This window comes from Tenrec ecaudatus, chromosome 5 (genome assembly GCF_050624435.1).
Source record: "Tenrec ecaudatus isolate mTenEca1 chromosome 5, mTenEca1.hap1, whole genome shotgun sequence".
Classification (NCBI taxonomy): Eukaryota; Metazoa; Chordata; class Mammalia; order Afrosoricida; family Tenrecidae; genus Tenrec; species Tenrec ecaudatus.
Window position 1 is genome coordinate 131,419,664 of NC_134534.1, and position 23,940 is coordinate 131,443,603.

General features: G+C 39.8%; 1 protein-coding gene, 1 non-coding gene and 1 pseudogene across 3 annotated transcripts in view; all 3 read left to right on the forward strand.

Annotated features, from left to right (window-relative positions):
* The window catches only part of LOC142448520 (serpin B6 pseudogene), a 62,777-nt pseudogene extending 38,840 nt beyond the window's left edge, over positions 1–23,937 (forward strand).
* The window catches only part of MDFIC2 (MyoD family inhibitor domain containing 2), a 170,964-nt gene that overhangs the window by 69,223 nt on the left and 77,801 nt on the right, over positions 1–23,940 (forward strand). The window lies entirely within an intron of this gene.
* LOC142449695 (U1 spliceosomal RNA) lies at positions 4,536–4,699 on the forward strand. Its single transcript, XR_012784814.1, has one exon. It is a non-coding gene; the product is annotated as a U1 spliceosomal RNA (small nuclear RNA).

Sequence of the window (23,940 nt, forward strand, 5' to 3'; positions counted from 1 at the left end):
ATGTTGGAGAGGCCATGGAGAGATTGGAATGCTCTTACATTGCTGGTGGGATGATAGAATTGTACAGCCAGTATGGAAATCAGTATGGTGCTTCCTTAAACTAATGCAAATACAATTATCTTAGGATCCTGCGATCTCTTTATAGTATACATACCCTAAAGAAATAAAGAACACAAATGTACATATGCACATCTATGTTTATTGCAGCAATTTCCATAATAGCAAGAAAGATGGAAATATTAAAAAAAACTCTTATACAGGAATGGATAAGCAAACTCTGGTGTATCTATATGATGGGATGTGATGCATCAATTAAAAAAAACAAGGATTACTCTGTTAAACACTGTGAAACATGGACAAAACCAGAGAACATTATGCTTAGCAAAGTTAGTCAATCTTATAAAGATAAATATCTAATGACACCATTATTATAAGGATACAAAGAAAAAGAGAAGTGGTTTTTACACCAAAGGCTCAGAAAACCTGAAGGCTGCAGGGAGGCCTGTAGCAGACCCAGGGATGGGGAGAGAAAGTTATATTGGGAGGCAGTAAGCATAGGGAATACAAAAAAGAACCATATTTATGGGGGCATTTAATGGGCTACTGCATTAGCTACATAATCTGGTGTCATTTGAGACTTAAGAGGGAAGGGGTGAAGTTTAGCTTGCCAATCAGGTCGCAGCTTGATGATCTCATTTGGAGGCACTAAGGAGTTAAATAGCTTGCTGGTGGCGGGACACAGGCTCACTCCATGCGAGAAATTCCTGTTGAGAAGACACACTAGAGCCCTGGAGCAGAAGAAGCCATGTAGTGACTGCCAGAGCTGAGATGCTTCCACTGCCACTGGATCCACAAGACTTTCTACCCTCTGGTCTGTTATCCTGCATTCAGTCTCATTACATGTGTTGCATGAGTCTGAAGAGGAATTTATAGATTGTATTGGACATATGGGCTGATATTGGACTTATGGACTTGATTTGGAATAGGCTGGGATGTTTACTCAATATTCAACTGCTCTTATATATAAAGCTCTTTCTTATACACAAGGAGTATCTATGAATTTATTTCTCTAGTCCACCCAGACTAACACATTATGGTACCTTGTGAGTGGGGTACTAGAGAAACAAATCATAAAGATGGAGAGTGGATCCTTATTTGATCTCTGCCCCATGGTAGTTTTTATTCTTTGACTAGCCAAAGGTCAGATATGTCCGTGCAGTTTACTGGATTATTTTCTGGGAAGAATATGGGAGGTGAGAGTTTTGATTGTTTTGTTTGGTTGTAGTTTGGTTATTCCTGTGTGAAATGGCAAAAATGAATGTGATTAATGTTTATTTTGAGCTCAGGGGATGAAATCGCTACTTGAATTTCTCAGTGCTGCTTGGGGAAAATGCTTGACAGAAGGTCAAAATGACTGACAGAAAGCCTGGCTTTGGCTTGATACTGTTAGAGGCCTAATCCCATATTTTGTATCAATAGCATAGTTTAGATAAGGATTTTGAACTAGTGGTTTCTGTCAGAAGCCGGGAAAAATCTGGAGCCATGAAGAAAATTCCTCTCTAGGAATGAACTGTTAAAGGGAGCCTCTGGGTGAGCTGAAATGCTTGCTAGGTGACCACCTGGATCCACTTGTTGAGTAGATGTGAGAGAAACACTGCAGTAAAGAGGCAAATGGGTTGACACTGGCCACTGACACCCATGGACCTGGTTTACAAGAATTCAAGGAGAAGATGAGAATGGGTTGGCTGGTCTGATGTTTATGACCTAGTCAAAAGGGGCTAGGGTTGTTGAGAATTTGTTATGGGGCCATAGTCTAAAAGCAAGGCAGCCAATGGGCACCCTGGTGAGGCTAGGTGAGGCAGCCCACACTGAGTTGACCAGAACCCAAATAGAGGAAGAGAAGATGTTTAAGCCTGTGAATTGGCATATATTGCTACAGACTTTATTGATGGTCTGTCCTGATTTGACTTTGCTTATGGATGTGGACGTCACATGGTTCCAACTGGAATGAAGATTCTTCATGTCAATGATTATGATTGTCTCCTCAGAGCACTGGGTTGATATAAGTGGGCAGTTAGAAATTGGATACCCCAAATGGGGAAGGTAAAGGCATGAAGTGGTTGGCTTACAAACTTTCATAGATGGGGTAATATATTCATTGGATTATGAGATTAAGGTATAGGTGTTACTTAACTGCAATCGTTAGGCATCGGTATTTTTGTTTTGTTCTCTTATACAATGTTATGTTTAAATGAAGGGGGCACATAATGAATTGTATGCATTTTAGTTTCATTCTGTGAGGTACAGGTATGATTTTATTATTGTTGTTTGAAAATTATATATGGCTAAAAAGTTGTGCAAAAGTGTCACATTGACAGGGGGTAGTCTGTGGAGTTACATAATCTGTTGTCAGTTTGAGACTTAAGAGTGAAGGGGTGGAGTTTAGCCCATCAATCAGGTCAGAGCTTGATGACCTCATTTGGAGGCCCTAAGGAGGGAGGGCACTGGTTTACTCCCTGTGAAACATTCCTGTTGAGAAGACACATGGAGCTATGCTAGAGCCCTGGAGCAGAAGGAGCCACGTGGTGACCCCTGCCAGTACTGGGATGCTTCCACTGCCCCTGGATCCACAAGACTTCCCACCCACTGGCCTGTGATCTTCCTGCATTTATCGCATGTGTTGTATGAGTCTGAAGAGGAATTTATAAATGGGAATGGGACGTATGGGCTAATGGTGGACTTGTGGGCTTGATCTGGATTGGGCTGGGATGTTTTCTCAATATTTAATTGCCCTTGTCTATGAAGTTCTCTCTTGTACACATATGAGTGTTGTGGATTTGTTTCTCTAGTCCACCCGGACCAACACAGCTACTATTATAGCTTTTATTTGATGAGATGGGATGTGAAACCACATAGAATATGTTTTTCTTTTAAAACCTAAATAAATAAATAAACTTCAAAAAGAGAGTGAAAGGTCACAGTCTTAAAAACCCATCAGATTCTTTACCCCTCAGATCTAAACATTGGTCTCAGGGGCTATAAAAGGAAGAAAAGTAACACTAAATTGGATATTGTGTTAGTCCAGGGAGACTAGAGAAACAAATCCATAGAAACTCATATGTGTATAAGAGAGTTTTATATAAAGGGTAATTGTACATTAAGAAAGCATCGCAACCCAGTCCAGTCCAAGCCCTGACGTCTGATACTAGCCCATATGTCCAATACCAGTCTATAAAGTCCTCCTCAGACTCATAAAACACATGCAATGATGCTGAATTCAGGACAATCACAGACCAGTGGGCAGAAAGTCTTTGGATCCAGTGGCAGTGTAAGCATCTCAGTGCTGGCAGGGATCTCCATACGACTTCTTCAGCACCCAGGGCTGCATCAAAATAGGTCCATGTGGCTTCTCCTCAGGGATGTCTCACAGGGAGTCAGCCTTGCCAGTAGAGAGTCTCCTGCCGCCCAGAAGGAAGTACAGGATTTCTCAGAATTCTCAGGAGAAGGCCAGGCCCACACAGAGGCCTCATTGGCTATGATCCAATTGACAGGCTAGACTCCACCCTTCACTCTTAATCCTCTCCCATTGACAAAAGATTATATAACTTCCACACACATGGATTATTTAATGACATAGAAGTTTGTTTCAAACTGACAAACATAAAATGTAGGTTCTTGAACTCTTATGGAGAGGTGATTGGAGGACTTTCTACAAAGGTAGAGATGACTTCTTTGAATTTATACTGTTCAGAAAAAACTCCTTTTGTAGCACATGACAAACCAAAATCAATTTCTTGGTAATGCCTGTTTTTGTGGAGGCACGTTGTTTTCCTCTTCTCAATTGTTAAGTGTGACTACCTGTGTACCTATCATTAGGGAAAAGCGACCTGCATTTATTGTTCCCAAAGCTTTCTACGTGAAAATGAATTTCCCTCAAAGTTTAGTGGAAGCAATGTCTGAAAGAATGTCTCTCTTTTGTCCTTCTACATCCTATGTATCTAAGATGGATCATATTACTTCAATTTCTTCTCGCATCTGTTTATAATAATGTAAAACTTGTACAAAACAAAATAATAATTGACAATAATTGCACAGATTGAATAAAAATAAGCAATTTTAGCATGCTTGGAGTTGAGCTTTTTTTCCCCACAAAAGGATTCTTTTAAGTAGTCTTAAAATATGACTTTAATTTACCCATTAAATTCAACAGAATTCAAATACAGACTTCAGTGCTGTTAGGATCATGCAATTGACACTAATGTTTTATCATGACTATTTAGCATACAATTTTTTGTAATTGGAACTGGTTTGGGTTATGTACAATTACCCCTCCTAAATTGATGTTCTATAAAGAATTTAAAAATATAAATATGACTACTCAATAACTAAGTTATTTGAATAAAACAATACAGATTCATAATAAATCTTGCCTCTGAATTTGCTAACCCTTTTAGAAAATTCTACTAAACTTGATATATAATTCCAATGGCCACAATAGAAAAACATCTGTATTTTTGCTTTAAGAAGAACTTGTTATACTTACCTGGCAGGGGAGATATCATGATCACGAAGGTGGTTTTCCCAGGGCAAGGCTTATCCATTGTACTCCGGATGTGCTGACCCCTGCGATTTCCCCAGATGTGGGAAACTCCACTGCATAATTTGTGGTAGTGGGGAACTGTGTTCGCGCTCTCTCCTGAAAAAGCAACAACAACAACAACAAAACAAACAAAAAATAAACAAAGAAGAAATTGTTATGGATTGTGATCAGAGCTGCACGAGCCCCCAATAAAATTATTTTTAATAAAACACAAAAATATAAAAAGTGATTGTGCTTCTTTAATAGATTAAAATTTTTTTTATATTTATCAAAATATCTTTTGCTTCAGTTTATTGGTGGAAGAGTTTTAAACTTCTCCACATAGGATATGGCATAGTTTGTTGAGTGTTTAGTCAATGTTCTGAATTCCAGGTTTAGATGAAACATTTTCATTGTGAAAACAAGGTGCACAGATTAGCCTTGCCCTTTGCCACTTGAAGCAATGAAATCCACTGTCCTTCATTCATTCTGCTCCTTCCACAGGGATTTCTCCATGGCTCACCAGGAACACTCTTAGCTCTAGATCTTTGCACTTGCCATTCCCTATGAATGAAATGCTCTTTACCACTTCATTCCAGGATGTTCTTCAAAGGCACCTTCTTAGAGAGCCCTCCCCTGCCACTCTTTCGAAGGTGTCCTGGATCCTTTTGTGTTCGAGTTTTCTCAGTACCCTTTACTAGATCGCAGACAAGTTCATTAGTGTCCATTTCATAAACCAGACTGTTCTGTCCACTAGAGCTTCTGTTTGTTTTCATACAATCTTGAACCCTTCCTATCATGTAGTAGCTATATTACTTTCCTAAGCCAGTGGAACCAAAATGCAACCACTGGGTGATTTATAAGAGCAGACTAAGGTTGACTTAGATTTCTGGAAACTAAATATCTGAAACCAGGGTGTTGTCTACGTTTACTCAGATCTCTTGCAAACCTCTCTTCTAGCTTGTGATCCAGGGGCCCTTGATGCTTGTTGGTTGAGAGATACATCATCTTTGCATGGCTGTTGTCTCCTTACGTATCTTCAGGTTCTTCTTAAGACATCGCTCTGATGGGAATAAGACACCCAGTACACTCACAATTCCTCGTGGTAATGAATGATCTGTTCAAAGACCATATTTCCAAAAGTTTCAGAATAAAAAAAGTCATGCTCCAGGTTAACAATTTCAGCATACTTCCTTGGAGCAAACAATTCAATCCCTAACAGTAAGACTAAAACCAAGATCCATTGCGTTTGAGTCAATTCTGGCTCATATTTACCCAATGGGACAGGATAGAATGGCTTCTTTGGATTTTCTAGGCACCCGGCTTAGGCACCTCCAGAGAGAATTGAGAATGCATGACCAAAACCCAGAATCTGGAGGGCAGGGGCATTGCCCAGAGGGTCTCAGAGAACTAGGGCTTATTTTCAAGCCTTGAGGACTCATGTAAATTGTTCTACTGGGTATTTACGTTTCTCCATGCTTGTTATCCCTGCTTTCTTTTCAATGAACTTCATTTGAAATGGAAAGTCCACCTTGTGTCTATTCCAGCATTGCACTTTGGAAGCAGATGACTTGTATTCTAGATTCACCGATGAAGAGAAAATTTCCCCCAAGATGGAATTTGGGACATGGCATTGGTTTAAGACTTTGGGGATGATATTGTAAAGGTGGCAAGAACATGAGTCTTTGTGGCCAGAGGGTGGATTGCCATAGACTGAATTGTATCCACATAAAATATGTGTTTACTTGCCTATGATTCTCGGTGGTTTGACAGTCATATAAAGATGTAATCAGTCCTCAGGATAGGATCTGATGAAATAGGAAGGAGGTTAGAGTAGGATATAACACTTTTAGGTCAAACGCTGATCCCATGTAAAGAGTTTTTCTAGGGGTGACCTCATCATCTGTTATCTTTAAAACAAACAATTTTAATTGTGGATTAGATGGGGGCTTGTTTACATTGCAGTTCACCATTTATTTATTCAACAGCTTAAATTATTTATCAAACTTCCAAAATAGTTTTCCCTGTTGCCCCTCACTTTCCTTCTCCTTCTTGTACAATATACCCTCTAGTCTATTGCTTTCAAGGAGAGAGAAGTTCACAAAGATAGCAGGGTCTGACAACCACCAGGAAACATTCTTTGAACCTGGGGTCCCTGTGCTTAGAACATCGTAAACCCAGGACAAGTTTTAGCCAAGACACATAAGACTAACAGATGCCAAAAGAAAGGCCCTTCCGCTGAGCAGAGGGAGAGGATGCTTTCCTCTAGAGCTGGCATCCCTGTGGCAGCACCACATCACTAAGGTGATGTGGAAAACCACTCTTTTTAAAGTTAAAGGCAATAGTGTCTGAAAAACAAACAACAAAAAGCAATTGAAGTCAAATAGCTGCTTTCTAAAGGTGAGGCACCTATTCTTTAGTTGGCTAGGGATGCCAAGGTCTCAATACCTGGCCTACTTTACTGATTTATGTTGCACCCCTGCCCTCACTTAAATTTCGAGGTCATAATCTTTGAATCATTCTTCTAACCTATGATATTTCTAACCTACTTAAGTGAACTACTGATATCAATAATACATTTGACAGATCATACTATAAAAGTTTACACCTTCATTGAGCTTTCTGTGTCCTTTGTGCTGGGTAGGAGGTGGCGGGCAGGGCAAGGGAGAGGCAGGGTTGAAAAACAAAGTCCTGCAAAGATGTAAATCATGTGAGAGGTCTTGGGACTTTGGTACGGCACACTATATTCCTTTGAAAAATCACAGCATATAATATATATGATATACATTAAGCCTAATAATATATCAAGTAATAATTCTACCCAGATTATATGTATCAATATTTCAAAAATAATTTCGAGATTTCAAAAAAATTCTATTTTGTTCTATTTCACACGGCAACAAGTTTTGGACATACATCAATTGCAAATTGGACTATAACTTTATTGACACTTTCTAGATCTACGCAAACTGAAGTTAAACTTTAGCTGTAGCCAGAATGAAAAGATTCAGTTAAGATAGATGTGTCTCTTTAGACCTACACCTCCTCAGCTGTGCAGAAAGTCATTTTGGAAACATTGGATTAGAAAGCATAGCAAGGCACATTATATCAGTCAGCTATTACCAAGGTAACACTGTGTAAGAGATGACCCCAGACTTTAATAGCAGACAACAATAAGCATTTATTTTTTGCTTGCAAGGGTATAGGTGGTGCTAATAGGTAAACACTAGATTACTTGGTCAAAGTCTCAAAGGCACCTCAGAAGAAAGGTCTGGCGATCTGCTTCTAAAGGTCATAGCCTTGACAACTTTGTGTGGTCGAGTTCTACCCTGATCTCCATGAGTCAAAATGGACTCAACAGCAACTGGTGATGTCTATGTGTCAGTTTCATGCTGGCTGATCTAGACTGGGCACAGTACAGCCTGTCTTAAAGCTGTAGATTGGGTGCAGGGCAGCTCTGCGCTTCCCCCATCCTTTTTGGACCAGCCCCTCTCTAGGTAGTTTCCCCTCCGCCCCCCCGCCCCCAATGCAACAGGTACGGACCTAAGAAGGCAAGCTCAAGTTTACAAATAGATTGTTTATATGATAATCACTAACCTGGCCAAGGTAAGCGAACTGACTAAGCGACAAGGGCTGGGTCAAGGGAAATAGGAAAGACACTGAACTTGCCATCGTGCTATAGCAGAGATATGCAAATCAAATACTATTTGGGGAGTAAAAAATTATTCAGAGCAGTAGTTCATGCTATTATGCAAGCAGACAGAGATCTGAATAGCCATCATTTTAGACTTGAGGAAAGATCAGAAGATAAAATAGAATGCACGTGGTCCCAAGCCCAGAAGAGCGGAGCAACAACCTAGAATGTGGGGGCTGAAGATTGTGATATATCCCCCTCCCTTCTGGACATTATGTTTTAAGAACCCAGATGGGAGAATTACAACTCTCCCAAACACTGGCATCTCACAATCCTGAGTCGGCAATAGCCACAGAACTGGAGGAGGCGCTTCGTCTCCAAAGAGATGGCCAGAAACCACCTTGGTGCCGTTTCGCTAATGGAATTACAATGAGCTGCAGGCTTCCAGTGGAAGAGGCCTCCACTGGGTGTTCCCAGTTTGGCTTAATGAATACAATCCAATAGTGTACAATACATTCTCTGAGTCTCTCCGGAAAGGTATTTAAATGTTGACATTACAAATATTACTTTTACTCAAACCATATCAGGACATGTCATATATTTTCATAGTTTATCTTTTTCTGAATAGATTAAATTTTATCGAAGATCACTTCCCCCGCATCCACAGCCAAGTGTGCTGAATAGTTTTGATGAAGTCATCTTACTATTTGACAATCTGCCCATTAAACCTAGCTTCTACTGAACAGAGCTATGTGCTGAAGACGAAATGCATATGTTTATGTCTATAAATACAAAGGGAACACAATATTTTCTTAGTCCCAAATTGCAAGATGCTTCCAGGACAAACAAAGGAATTGCCAGCAGAAACTCTGGATATTAGTATTTGAAGTGTTCTGGGGAAGCTGGAAATATTTGCGAAATAAAATTGGACAGTAATTTGCAATTACACACATTCACAGAACAAACCTTTGTCAACTTGTCTGCTGTGAGACTCTTTATCCACCCAAATAGTTTGATGTTTTTTTTCTTTTAAGTATTAGTTAAACATATTTACCTATAAACTCAAAGAACCATCCTAAAGCCAATTGAAATTCATTTGAAAAATATTCTGAATTCTTTAAACCATGATTCACTGTGAAAAAAATACAGAACCTTGTCTTGTCAAGAACAATAAAACCTGAAGAATTGGATGTGGCTCTTAAATAACAGAGAAGATGTCAATGGCAATAATAAAATTACAAGTTCACAAGCTCTATAGTAAGAGAGGAACACTTATTAGGAGGAGAACTATTGGGAGTGTCTACTTCATAGAATGAGAACAATTAAGAAGCTCAACTCAAGATGTTGGGAGAAAGTGTTAAAACTCCAAATCCCTCAAAGAACTTTTTGAGCAGAGCACAATAATTAATTAGCAACAGATTGGGAAAAAAGAAAAAGAAAGAAAAATATCTGGCTTGAACCATTTACTAGAGGCAGGGATATAAAATTTACACACTCTGACCACTCATTTGTTTCTAAAACAAAATTAATAAACCACTTGAAGTCACGAGTTCTCTCTAAAGTTTAAAACCAAATAGTTCAATGTCAGCAAGAGAACCTAATAGAATGATGGACTGAAACAGGCCACGTGGTGTGCTATTCTTTACTTTTAAATTGTCTTTTTGCCAGAAAACCCCCTTGCCCCTTCAAGATTTTTTATTAGAGTTAGCAAATAAAAAAAGTTTAGCTCTTGATTTTATGACTGTTGGCATCTGCAGTTGCAATTTGAAATAATGACTGTATCGTAGCAACTCTAATCTTAACAAAATAAATACAGCCAGGAGCAAACAGACTTCATACTACATGAGTGTCCCATCAACATCCAAAAAAGGGAAAGGGGGAAATGAGCAGACAATGACTCTCATCATGGGCGCTGTGGACTTGGCAGCTCTCCCATGACCAAAACCATTGCCTTTGCTTCGATTTTCACAGCAGGGGCACCTGTAGCGATATGTTTTAGGAAAAAATGTTCTCTCAAAACTAAAGGGAGAAATATGAAGAAAGTAAGAGTGTTGATTAACCCAAGGCGACGTAAGCGGAAGACTGAAATGTTAAGTTATTTTCCTTTTTCCCTTTTATTCCATAAAAGGCACCAGTTTGGAAGCATCTGTTAATTATATCTAAAATTTCATCAAATCCAATACTTAACAATTGCACAGCAAGATAAGTCCTGTTCCCTTAGGCCCTAAAACATAAGGTAGACCTAAAATTATGACGGAACTATAAAAGAAGGCACGGTGACTGAGTAGTAATGGATTAACTGAGTTCTGCGAAGCTCTTGAAATCATCTCATGTGAAGTGCCTCTGACGTAAAAATAAATAATTGTCCGACTTTGGTGGAGAGGCATTCCATTGTGCACGTTAGAAAACAAATCGAGAACTGGGTTAGAGACACTTCAGTAGGAACTCCTAAGCTATCATCATTTCCTGTCTCTGCGCACCTGCAACACTACCTCTACCATCTCTGGACTTTACTTTCATTTTTCTGCAAAATGGCTCGATACCTTATAGGTAATAAGGTGCCATTGTTTAATTGGAAGAATGCATGTAAAGCTACCTAGCTTAGGTCCTGGTCCACAAAGCCAGTTCACGCTTCTCTTGTTTCCCTCTGGTCACTGAGGTTAGCAAATATCCCATGCCAGCCTAGTCAGCTTTGTGCCAGTCCCCAGGATGTCGAGTTGTTGGCTTCCTGGGGTCACTGTCTCTTGAACGTGTTACATCTTTTCACTCTCCAATCACAAATGAACATCTTCTTTAAACCTCCGTTGCCTCTGGCCTGACCTATTTATTAAAAAGGCCCAAACACAGCTCTTCCAATCTCATCTCAGCTCATCCAATCTTCTGACAACATAGTCCTTCTAAATGTGACCTGCTTTCTCTTCCTTTTAATTCTCTCTATGATACCTAGGCTCTCTGAGTTCTTCCTGTCCGGAACCTTATATCCCCGTCACACCAGTTTGATTCTAATGCTGTTTTATGACTCGGTTCATTGAAATTTTTTTTGTGTCTTATATTAAAATGAATGAAGATTCACTTCATGAAGACCCTCCGCAAGATAAATTGGCTAAAAGCATAACAGCAGTTGTCATGAGAATTGTCAAGACTGGGCAGTGCTTTGCTCTGTCGCACACAGGGTTGCTATGAGGTGGAACCCTCTATGGGACCTAAAAACAGCTATAGAAGAAGATTGTCTGTTACATATTTTGCTCAGTTGATAAACTGCTTTAGGGCTCAATGCCAACTACCATACCTGGGATAGGTAGGTTTGTTGTGCCAACATGGCCAATGAACACATGTGAGATTAATTAAAGGGCGGAGCAATAAATGGCTCAGCGATCCTTGCCTCTCTCTCTCTCTTGTTCTTGGATCATCAGACCAGTGTGTGGTTGCCTTGCTTGTTCTGTGCCTCCATTTGCAAGCTACTCTACCTGTGGGACACGTAACCCGTGGACTGTGTCCCTGTAACTTGAGGTTCCTGCTTCACCGCGTTACTGGAGTATACATCTCTTGAGCTGAGGACTGTCGGACCCTGTCATCTGGCTGACTGTCGGTGACCTGCCTTATTGTTTGCTGCCTGTGCCCAGATAGCCTGAATTGTTCTATGGAGGACAACCCAGTGGCCCTGAAGACATGAAAGACTGCTGGTGTACTAGCTGTCTCATGGAAGTGTGTTGCACTGAGTCATTTGTACTGCTTTATAAAAAAATAACTGTTTATTTCTTGTTATCTATCTATATATAATTATTAGTGTCCTGGTTTTGTTTCTCTAGAGAACCCTGTATAACACAATTGGTACCAGGGGTTCTTCTAGAGAAATAAAATCATAAATATGAGATTCTTAAATTGGCTCTCCAGCCTGATTAGTCTTAACAGCACTCATAATGCTACACCTAAAGGCATGGATAAGCCTGCCACTCTGACTAATCCGTGGTGTGAAATAACGCTAATCTCTACAGTAGCACCGCCAGTAGATGGAGTGCTGGTTAAAGGAGAGAGTCTGGATGATCGTATGCTTGATATTTTCCAGCAGTTTTGTCAGGATGCCAAGTATAGGGGAGCTGGTTGGCTGGTTCTCCTTACAATGGAAAGCGATTAAGGAGAGGGATGGTCTCAGGGCCTCAGAAGCATACCTCAGGTGCCAACTTACAGACTTAAAAGCTTTAGTCTATGCTACAAAGGAGAGCCTTCTCTCCTCTAGTAAAAGAGCTAACATTGCTGAGAACCAGATCCAGAGTCTCATTAGGTGAGTGGCTGAATTACAACGTCAGCTGAATTGCAGATCTAGAGCAGTGCCTGATACCAAAGTGAGGGTACTGATCAGAAAAAGTTGGGCCCCTGATAAATGGGATGGGAACATATGGGCTGCTGATCCAGAAGAGGAGGATCTTGAGCCCCTAGAAACAATTGAACCACCCCAGTCAATAGATCCAGCCCTCCCAGCTGAAGGTATTCATCCACTGTCAATAGAACAATGCACACCTGAGCAGATTAACCAAACTGCTCAAGCTGAAATGCTAGGTGGGGCTGCATCTGTAGCATTGCCTGAGGGAGATGCCTTACAAGATATTGCTGAGAGTACCCGGGAAACACCCTCGCCACCCATTATTTCCTCAGACCTGTAACTAAAATTAAGGCTCAGAAAGGTCCTAAAGATGAATTTGAGATGATTATCCAAGAAGAAACATGCTATTCTCACAAAGATCTGCTTGACCTTTCGAACACATACAAGCAGAAGCCTGAGGAATACCCCTGGGAATGGTTACTCAGGGTGTGGGATACTGGTGCATGAAATGTAATATTAGACCAGTCTGAGTTTCTAGATGTGAGACCCCTAAGCACAGATTCTGCTTTCAGTGTCTCAGTGACAGAGGCTAAGAGAGGATCTGATTCTTTATTTGGTTGGTTCACTGAAGCATGATGGACTAGATTAGACCAGATGGCCTAGATTAGACCAACTTGAGGTGCCTGACCTACCTTGGTACACTGTAAAGAAAGTATCCAAAAGCTTAGAGAAATTGGCATGTTGGAATGGATCTATCAGGATATTCCCATAGACCCAAAAAGGGGGTGTCCTAAGGACATGCCCTTCACTACAACCATAAGGAACAAGTTTGTGAAGTGGGCCCCAGCATCTCTGAAGACTCCTGTAATTGCTATTTTATGTGGACCAGGATTAACAGTGGGAACTGCCCTAACATTTCTCCACAATGTGGCTGGTGGAGCCCCATGATGGTAGAGGGCAGGTGTCAGTATTGAATTAACAGAGACAGGGTGGATGTGGTTATAATATAGAGAAAGTTTTCCATAGTAATCAAAGCAACCTGTCTCCTATGAACTTATGGCATTGGCTACTTAGCCATGGTGTCCCTAGGAGTGAAATACATGGGAAACCTATTAAATATTTATGTAATCTATACAGGCAGAAGAATGCTAGATCATGTGAACAGCAGAATAGACAGTTTTGATCACTCAATCATTTCCCAGCCCTGAGCCAGTTTACAGACCCACAACCCTTGAATGAGGTGATGGCCAGGTCCCTCTGAAGGAGGACCCTGCTACATCACCGAAGGTCTATACTGTTAGTATTTCTTCTAGCCTTTCCCAAAAGAACCTGCAGCCTTTCACAAGAGTGACTGTTCATTGGGGGAAAGTATATAAACTTTTGGGGGATTACTGGCCACTCCTTTTGAACTGACACTAATTCCAGGGGAACCAAAGTGTTTTGAAGGTCCATTAGTCAGAGTGGGGGCTTATGGAGGTCAAGTTATCAATGGAGTTTTAGCTGAGTATGCCTCACTGTGGGTCCAGTGGGCACCAGAACCCATCCTGTGGTTATATCCCCAGTTGTTCCAGAATGCATCATTGGAATAGACATACTTTGTTACTGGCAGAACCCCCATATTGGATCGCTGAAATGTGGAATAAGGGCTATCATGGTAGGAAAGGCCAGTGGACATCATTAGAACTGCCATTGCCTAGGAAAATAGTAAACCAAAAGCAGTACCACATTCTTGGAGGGATTGCAGTGATCAGTGCCATCATTAAAGACTTGAAAGATGCACGAGTGGTGATTCCAACCACATCCCCATTTAACTCACCTATTTGGCCTGTAAAGAAAACAGATGGATCCTGAAGAACAACAGTGGATTATTGTAAACTTAACCAGGTGGTGACTCCAATTTCAGCTGCCAATCCAGATGTGATTTCACTGCTTGAGCAAATTAATACTTCTCCTGGTACTTGGTATGCAGCTATTGATCTGGCCGATGCCTTCTTCTCAATACCAGTCTCGAAGGACCAGCAGAAGCAATTTGCCTTCAGCTGGCAGGGGCAACAATGCACTTTCACAACTCTCTCCCAACTCTTCCGCCCTGTGCCATAATTTAGTCCAAAAGGAACTTGCTTGCCTGTCTATTCCACAAAATGTCGCACTAGTCCATTATATTGATGACATTATGCTGATTGGACCCACTATGGAGGATGTATCAAAGACTAGATTCATTGGTATAATATCGGCTTACAAGAGGTTAAGAAATTAACTTGGCAGTGTTTTGCTCAGTTGTACATAGGGTTGCTAAGAGATGGGCCACTCTCTGGCACATAACAATAACTACATAAAGAGCTTTTATGTGACATATTTCGCTCAGTTGATAAACTGCTTTAGGGCTCAGTGCAAACTACCATACCCATCATTGTCTAAAGAAGTTAATAACATTTAGTTTAGACCCTTTCTTTATTTTAAAGCAATTAATTACAATATTTTACAGTCATTTACTTACCTGTGCATCTTTTACTCAAGATGGTTAAATCTTTCAATCATAGGCTTTGATAAGATATCCCCAATTCTCAGCACAGTGCTTTAAATATATGAAAGATGCTTTATACATGTTAACCTATCTCCTCTAACTTCTTATGCCCACCTTCCAAAAATAAAAATATCATGGGATAAATTCATTGAATTAGATATTGTAATAACATGCTAGTTGGTCATGTTCTTTGTTGTTCATATAATGTTTAAACAAATCAAAAGGAAGCATAAGCATTTCTTGACCACCACCCCCCAAAATAGAAATTTATTATTTAGGAGAAAATATAATTTATGATCTTTTAAAATGCTGGATGCATTCTGTTAGTTTGTTTTCTTGGCCACTGTATTGCTGCTTTATGTGTTTATAACCTTGAGTGTGTAAAGCATGTATCTAGTAGGGAAAATGATCATGACAATGGTGATAATGGGACTCGAGTTTGGCTATTCAAATGTCCCAAAATTCTGACTCTTTAAATGTATTAAGATTCCAAGAGTTGCATGGATTTACGGTTTGAAAGTTGTCACAGTGCTAAAGATAAAAATTCCATATAGAATTTTAAGTTTTCCAGAAAATTCTTGACTAATGTGGAGAGAGATAGGTAGATAATGCACAGTGCCTAATGAAGGACACCTATGAAATGCTCAAGAGTAAAGTTACATTGTTTAAGTCAAACGCTTCTATATCTCAAGTTTCCCTGTGGGTTTTTAACAAATAAACTCTAATTTTCTCCATGACTAAAGTTGCCCTTAGTCATTCAGACCTCCTCTGCCATTGTCCTTGTAAGTAAGAAAGAATGCCAGAGAAAAACCAAGCTACTGGTAGTAGGGTCTCAAATTTCACCACCAGTATGCTAAATAATACCATGGAATGGGAAAGAACCCATAGATATAAATTAGCATTATATCTAAAAAGGGGGGAAAGTAGAAGAAAGGAGAAAAAAAATATCCAATGGCCAGAGATTAAATGTATTCAAGCAACATGGACTGAGATTCTACCATCTGTTTGGCACATGTCTGTCACTTAGAAAATAAAAAGTAAAGATGAAAAATACGTGTCCAACTTGGACAATGAGGGAGAGAGACAACACCTATTATGATGATTTGACCTGAACTTAGTGTTGTCCTAGAATACATCACATAGATCCTCTAACAATGAATTATGGGGCAATGAATTCTCTTTAAATATAATACAGCGAGTTACTATTCTGTAAGGATGAATACAATGAAAAACACAAACTAAATTTGCAAGATTGCTTTAAGGATGCCAACACGAAAAATAGTTCTACAAACTCCTTTTACCCCAAGAATAATCTACTGTGAAAAGAGTCCATAAAATCTGGCTTTTATAATTAGAGAGCTAAATTAAATACAGGATGCCCTGTTATAATTGAATTTTAGAAAAATGACTTATATTTTTTAGTATTTTGCCCCACTTATTGTTATAAAAAATGTAAGCTATTATCAGTTTCAGTATTAATTACATGCCCCATATTGCATGGCACATACTTATACTAAAATAGTATTTATCCTTCTTCTGAATATCAAATTAAATTAAGAATCATATGCATACATATATATGTATCTATACATACACACATAGAAATGGGATAAGTCAAAAACATTGTTATAAAATAACTTAAATTCTTTTATTAAACAAAATATCAAAATGTGAATTTGTGGTTTCTCAGCATGTCCTCCATCTAGACTTGTACCCTTCTGAAAGTGTTGCTTTCATCTTTTTAACCCTTCCCCTAAGGACTTTGGACTCTTCAATTTAAGCCATGTAAAAATCGTAGTGTTAGCACCCACAAGGGTCTTTCATGATCCTTTTCAATGAATGGTTTTTGAGTTGAACAAAAAGAGATTTGAATGGACAGGATCAACTTTGTAGGGTATGCCTGGGATAAGGTTTCCCAGGAAAATTCTCTTACAATAACCCTTGCTACCTGAAGAATGAATAGGTGCATTGCCTTGATGGGAAAAAAAAAATCATTGATGTAATTTTCTTGGCTTTTTTCCTCACCCTTGTGGTTTTCTATTTTCTTAAAACTTCTTAAGAATTAGTACGCATCATAGTTCTCATGATAGTTGTAATAGGTTTATTGTGCCAACTAGGCCAATAGGAACATATGGGTGAAGTTTGATCAAATCACAACTTGGTGGGAGGGCAACTGAGATAAAGGAAGATGGCTGGTGTAGTAGTTATATAATATGTTGTCAATTTGAGAGGATTAAGAGTGAATGGGGTGGAGGATAGCCTGCCAATCAGGTGGCAGCTTGATGACGTCATGTGGAGACACTAAGGAGATACATAGCTCACTTAAGGTGAGACACAGTCTTACTCCCTGTGAGACATTTCTGACGAGAAGCCACATGAAGCTACCCTGATGCAGCAAGAGCCCTGGGAACTGGAGAAGTCACGTGGAGACCCCTGCCAGCACTGACATGCTTACAACACCACTAGATCCACAAGACTTCCCATCTACTGGCCTGTGATCTTCTTGCATTCTGCGTCATTGAATGTGTTTCATGAGTCTGAAGAGTACTTTATGGATTGGTATCGGACATATAGGCTAATATCCGACTTGTGGGCTGGGAAGTTTTCTTAATCTACAATAACACATATGCGTGTCCATGAATTTGTTTCTCTCATCTACCCATACTAACGCAGCTGACAGCTCATATCGCTCTTGCTCCCTGGTGATTAGAGGGCCAGCATGCTGCTGCCTTAGCAAGTTCTCTGCCTTAACCTGTATGCTACACTAACCGCAGGTCAAGTCAACCTGTGGATTGTGTCACTAGAGCTTGAGGCTCCTTTGAGACCTATTTCATCATGCTGCTGGTGCATATATTGTTTGAGCTGGAGGCTGGTGGATCCTGTCGCATGACTCACTTGAGTCTGAGATTATATCAGGCCCACTTTACTAAACTCCCATGCTCCTGATTGTTGCTGACCTACCTATATCTGCTGTCTGTGGGCAGACTCTGCCTGTCTTGCCTAAGGGAAGACTGTCTGCTTCCTTGACCTTGGACCCAGAAGTCCACATGAGTTGAAGGACTTCCAGTATATTAACTGTTCTACAGAAGTGAGTTGAACTGAGCCCCCTGCACTGCTGTGTGGACTAATTAGCTGCTATACTCCTTCTCGCTGTAGAAACTTCTCTCTCTCTCTTTCTCTCTCTCTCTATATATGCATATATACAATAATTTATATATATTATATATAATAATAATAATTTTTGTTTCTCTAGAGAACCCTGCCTAACACAATAGTCCTGTATTCTTTGACAAAATCTCTAAAGATTAACACTTTTTGAAACCCCAGTAGACAAACCTCTTAACTTTCTGAGCTGACCTCTCTGTTTTGAATGTGGCCCAGTAGATCCCATGTAAAGCCACTAATTTGATTGCATTTTTTTCTTAAATATTACACTCTGCAAATGAAAGAACCTGTCTGCAGCCATCCACTGACTAGAGAAAGGTTTAAATATGCTTTGTTTGGAATAGACCCATGTATGAATCGGAACTCTATTCGCAATACTTACACAGGTTCTGGTTTTTGCAGGTGTCACAGTATGATTGTGTATGTGTGTATGAGAGGGCCTCAAAGAATTAATAGACAAATGGAATTAAAACAGCTTGGAATTTCTCCATGAACGTTATGAAGCCCCATCATGGGTGTACATATATTGTTGAGTCTGATCATCCTGTTTCTAATGACCCCATCCACTCATCAGTATCAGGCTCTATATTTCTCTATTGTTTTCATAAATGCAATCATGGCACAATGGTAAGCTACAAATTGGCCTCTTGACCTTATGCTCAAAACAGCAGTGTTTTCCAAGACCTCTGCTTTAGGGCATTATATTCTCAGTTAACTTTCCTAAACGACTTCTGGTTTATCATGCAAGTAACCAAGTGTGACCTTTATTCCTTCTTCATTACAGGGGAAAAACACCGAAATTTTGTGAAATGGGTAAAAATATCAAAAATTAACAATGACTCTGAACGACTCTAAGGATCCCGAGGCTGTCAATACTTTATGCTCTTCAATAGTTGCTATGTTTCACCCCAGAAGCATCTGCATATTTCTGTGGTTTTTTCCTGGTGTGTATTGAACTTTGATATCTTTGGGGAATAAAAGAACGAGCTACCTGTCTATCTACACATATATATTTAACAATGCGAGTTATTGTTATATAAATGTAGGCTGTTGTCAATTTCAGTTCCCTGCCATATCAAAAGAACAAAGCAGGCAAGAAGAGCAAGGGGATGATGTAACATGCCTACGCGAATAACAAAGCCCGTGTCCTCAATCGGCAAAGGCAGCCCCGGGGCTCTGAAGATTCTTCTTAACACCATCAGTCGACATTAACAAAATGAGAGCATGACAGGATGAGTCCATTTCGAGTTGTCATCCTTCACGATGTCCTTTTGAAGAATAGCAATTACATAATTCAGGGAACTTTATTTTGCATTTGAAAAATATATATATATAAAGCAGTTTTCAAGGTGTTATGCAAGGCTCTGGATTCTGAATACTTTGTGGAAATTGTAGTGACTTGTAATCATTTTTCCTTGTGCAATTACTAGTTAAGGTTGGCATCAATATTAAGAAAGTATTATGGAGCTAACCTATTTAAAATTTTGACTATTAACAAACCTATCTTAAAAGGCAGCAGCTCATATATCATTTCTTAATCATATGCCCATTCCGCTTGTAATTTTCCAAGTGTCACACAGTATTGTTTGTTTATTTGTTTTTGATTCTCTCCAAGAAGTCTTTAAAAGACTTTTCTAATATTCTGTTGAAGGTTTAAGTTGTTGTCTCTCATGCAATGACAGGAGGAAATATTATCTAGTGGTTTTAAATAAAATTATTTAATTATTTAAATAATATGTAGTGATTTTATATCACTAAAAATGTATTTGATTCTTTCCCTCTCTCATTCTCATCCTCCTTTGAAGTAATTTATAGGGAGGGAGAGAGAGAGAAACCTCTTAAAAATGCAGACTTATTGCCAAGTGAAACACATCGCAAGTACCCTAAATAGTTAATGTATTTTCTAAATGAATGATTTAAAATCGCTATTAAAGGAGAGGAAATGAGCTTAGGTTTCTGGTAATGACTTCTCCTCTTCAAAATGAAATCTGTAAATCCCTGATTGCGACTCTAAATCCCCCAAGGAGCACAGTTCGGGGACCAGGGCTTGCTGCCTTTATGCCCGACAGCTCCAGAGAAGTAGCCGTTTGGTAGATGTGTAATTTGGGAGAATATTCAAAACGTATAGTCCTGGGGACAATTTATGAATGAATTCCCTTTTGAAAATGCTTTCTTCTAAAAATCAACTTTTCTACACAGATTGCAGACAGAGCACATAGGAATATGAGAGGCATGAATACATACGTACAGAGACATAAGTATATGTATTTATATATGCATGCACACACATGCACAAATTATAAGTACCATTTTATTCAGAGGAGCATAATGATTCAGCCCGTGATTGTTATAATAAAAATGCATTTCTAACCATCGAATTTGAGTCTATTATTCTAAGTTAATTGCATTTGCCCTAAAGAGACTTACAGCTGCTGGTCAGCCTGTTTGTGTCAGTTTTATTTTATTCCTCAATCAATCTTGTCTCTTCTTTCTTACATCCCATATATTGATCAAATTTGTTAGCATACCTCCACACCTTTCACAGCATTATAAAAAATGGAAAATAACAAACGTTCCTGATATTATCCATCAGATGCCTCAGACGCTTTGTTAATTGATACTTCAGTAGCAAATTAATACCCTTTTGACAAGCCAGTCAAGTTGCCATTAAATAACTAGTTTGAAAAAAACTGAGAAACAGTTTAACATGAAAAAGTCTACACGGTCAGCAGCATCTTCTGTTTCGGGAAGAGTAGAGTCCACTTATTATGATAAACATGCGTTCTTTCCTGGGAGTGCACTGCAGAGGTGAACGAGTGTTGTTAGAATCCATCCTCAGAAGAAAATGTCCTATTCAGTAGTGAAGTGAATTAAAGGCATAAATAGGCTCCATGTTCCCATTTGAGCCAAAGAAACCCAGTGGGAGAAATGGAAGAGCAGGGAGGTGAAGGTAGAAAAGTAGTTAAGGTGGAAAGTCTGAGAAGAATTAGAATCTTACTTATGTGCGTCGAGTTGCTTCGAGAAGAGATAAAAGGCATCACAGGGTGAGGAGATAATTAGCAGATCAGAAGCAAAGCAGTTAAAAGATGACCCTTACCTCCCCTGTTACCCAGTTTAAGAAACTATAGACAATTATTACAGTATTTTCTCCAGGGATGTGTGAGATCGAGTGTCTTCGTGTATCCTCCGGGACACAAAGCTCTCTCAGCATTGCCATTGCATTGCTTGAGCTCAGTGCTTTTTCTGGAAATTCTTTTTGCAGCGCGCCATTCTAGTCCTTTCAATGTTGCTTTAGATCCGTGGTTATCAGCTGGGGGGTGCGTTCACCTCCCAGGGGACATTGGGAATACCTGGAGACATTTTTGTTTATTGCAACTGGGTGGGAGAAAGCCTCCTACTGGCATCTTGTAGGGTGAAGTCAGGGTAGCTGCTAAACATCCTGAAATTCACAGGGCAGCTCTCAGAACAAAGACTATTCCAGGCTCAAAGTACAATAGTGCCAAAGCTGAGAGCCATGGCTTTTGCCGGATGGCTGAAATACAGTGAAAGCTACAAGAGAAAAACAAAACTACTCAGTTCAGCAGCAGTGCCGTAGGATTTAAGCAACTCTGAGAGACAGAGCACAGTACAGCTGCCGTATGCAGAATTTCACACTCGCCTTTTAAATAATACAACTCATTCCATAGATCCCAGAACAGTGGAGCAGAATACAACCCTGATTTTGAAAAGAACAAAGAGAAATGAAATCATTGCTTGATAGAGGACATTTCAAAGACCTCCAAGACAAACCAGCTGAAAAATCCCCAGTAAGTAGACGCAGCAAGAAAATTGTCACAGCCCCTAATCCTCAACAGACCTCACCAAGATGTTCATGAGCCCAAGACTCATGTCTGCAGAAGACAAAGACACAAGAAACAATATAGTCTCGAGAAGGATTATCGTTAAGAGGCAGGAGGAAGATAAAGCAGATTCTGTCCCCTTACAATTAGAACCTCTGCAAGCAATAATCAAAAAGGTGCTAAGAACCATGTCACAATAACTACTAAATCTTTCTGCTTGGCTCTTGGAAAATTAATATTTAGGTTATATCTGCAGAAATATTTTTAAAGCAATTTTTAATGGATATGTTTTACTCACCTGAATAGACACCCCTGCCACCAAACCAGTCCCTGCTACATATGGCTAAGACATTTGCTATTTCAAATACTCCATATTTCCACATCCACCCACCAGACAAAAATTAGATTACCAATGCTTGTGTAAACTTTCCAAGCTTTGACACAATAAGATTCCAGGAAATGTACGTGCACAGCTAAAAACAGCATTATACATAATGCACTGTAATTCCAACAGACAAGTTGCTATCTTCCATAGATACACACATTTCCCATGCCAAACACATGAGCGTCAATACATTTTTCTCAAGTTAAAATGGAAACAATTTAACAGATAGAATGGGCACAATGAATTTCATTTCGCATTACTAATGCAGCAGAAAGGGAAGTGCTGGCGAGGGTTGCAATTGAGACCAAGAAAAACAGGAAACTCCTTAGAAGTCTTCCATGATGGTCCAGGCTATTGCTCCAGATAGGCTCACAGATCCCAGAGGACACTCATTTTAAATATTTTCAAAAGTTCAGTCCCACACCAACACATTTTCTACACATGGGGGAAAAAAGTAAAAATATTTAAAAAGGGTGAAATAGTTTTATTTTTGCAAAAAGATCAAAAGGGTTTGTGCATTCTCCACGATGCCTGAAGATGTATTATCATGGCAAACCTGACAACCCCGCTGCTCTGAAGTAGATTCTACCTCATAATGACCTTGCAGGACAGGGGAGAACTGCCCCTGTGGGTTTCTGACTGTGAATCTTTATGGGAGTAGAAATTCTCATCCTTCCCCTGTGCAGTGGCTGATGATTTTGAACCGCTGATTTTGTGACTGTGTAACGCACTGTGTTATCAGGGCTCCTTGATTTTAGAGGAGCCCAGGAAACATATCAACACCTGGGTAGCCAAGAAGACAAGATAAAATTACAGAGTTGCTGTGTCCAGATATGGTTGATTCAAGGACTAACCTGCTTCTGGTCAATGCCATCTACTTCAAAGGAACCTGAAACAATCAGTTGAACAAAGAGCACAGCAAGGACTTTTTAAAACTCAGCAAGGAGGAAACGCTTGTGCAAATGATGTCCAAGAAATCTACTTTAAAAATGACCTACATAGGAGAAATATTCACCAAAATTCTAGTGCTTCCTGATGTCATGGAGGAGCTGAAGATGATCCTCATGCTTCCAGATGAAGACACCGATATAAGCTCGTTGGAGGAAGATCTTATGAGAAATTTACGGAGTGGACAAGGCCAGACACGGAGGAGGAGGAAGAGATAGAAGTCTTCCTTCCTATATTCAGGGTGGAGGAGAGTTATGACTTGGAGAAGTCCTTCGCAGTCTGGGCATGACCTAGGCCTTTGACCAGGGCAAGGCAGATTTCCGGAATATCGTCCAAGAGAAGCCTGCATCTGTCCAACGTTGTGCACAAGGCTTTTGTAGAGATCAACGAGGAAGGCACGGAGGCAGCCACCGCCACGGCAGCCATCTTGATGATGCGCTGCATGCAGATATCTGTTCTGTGCCAACCAGCCCTTCCTTTTCTTCATCCACCAAGCCAAGACCCACCAGATTCTGTTCTGCGGCTGGGTCTGCTGTCCATAAGGA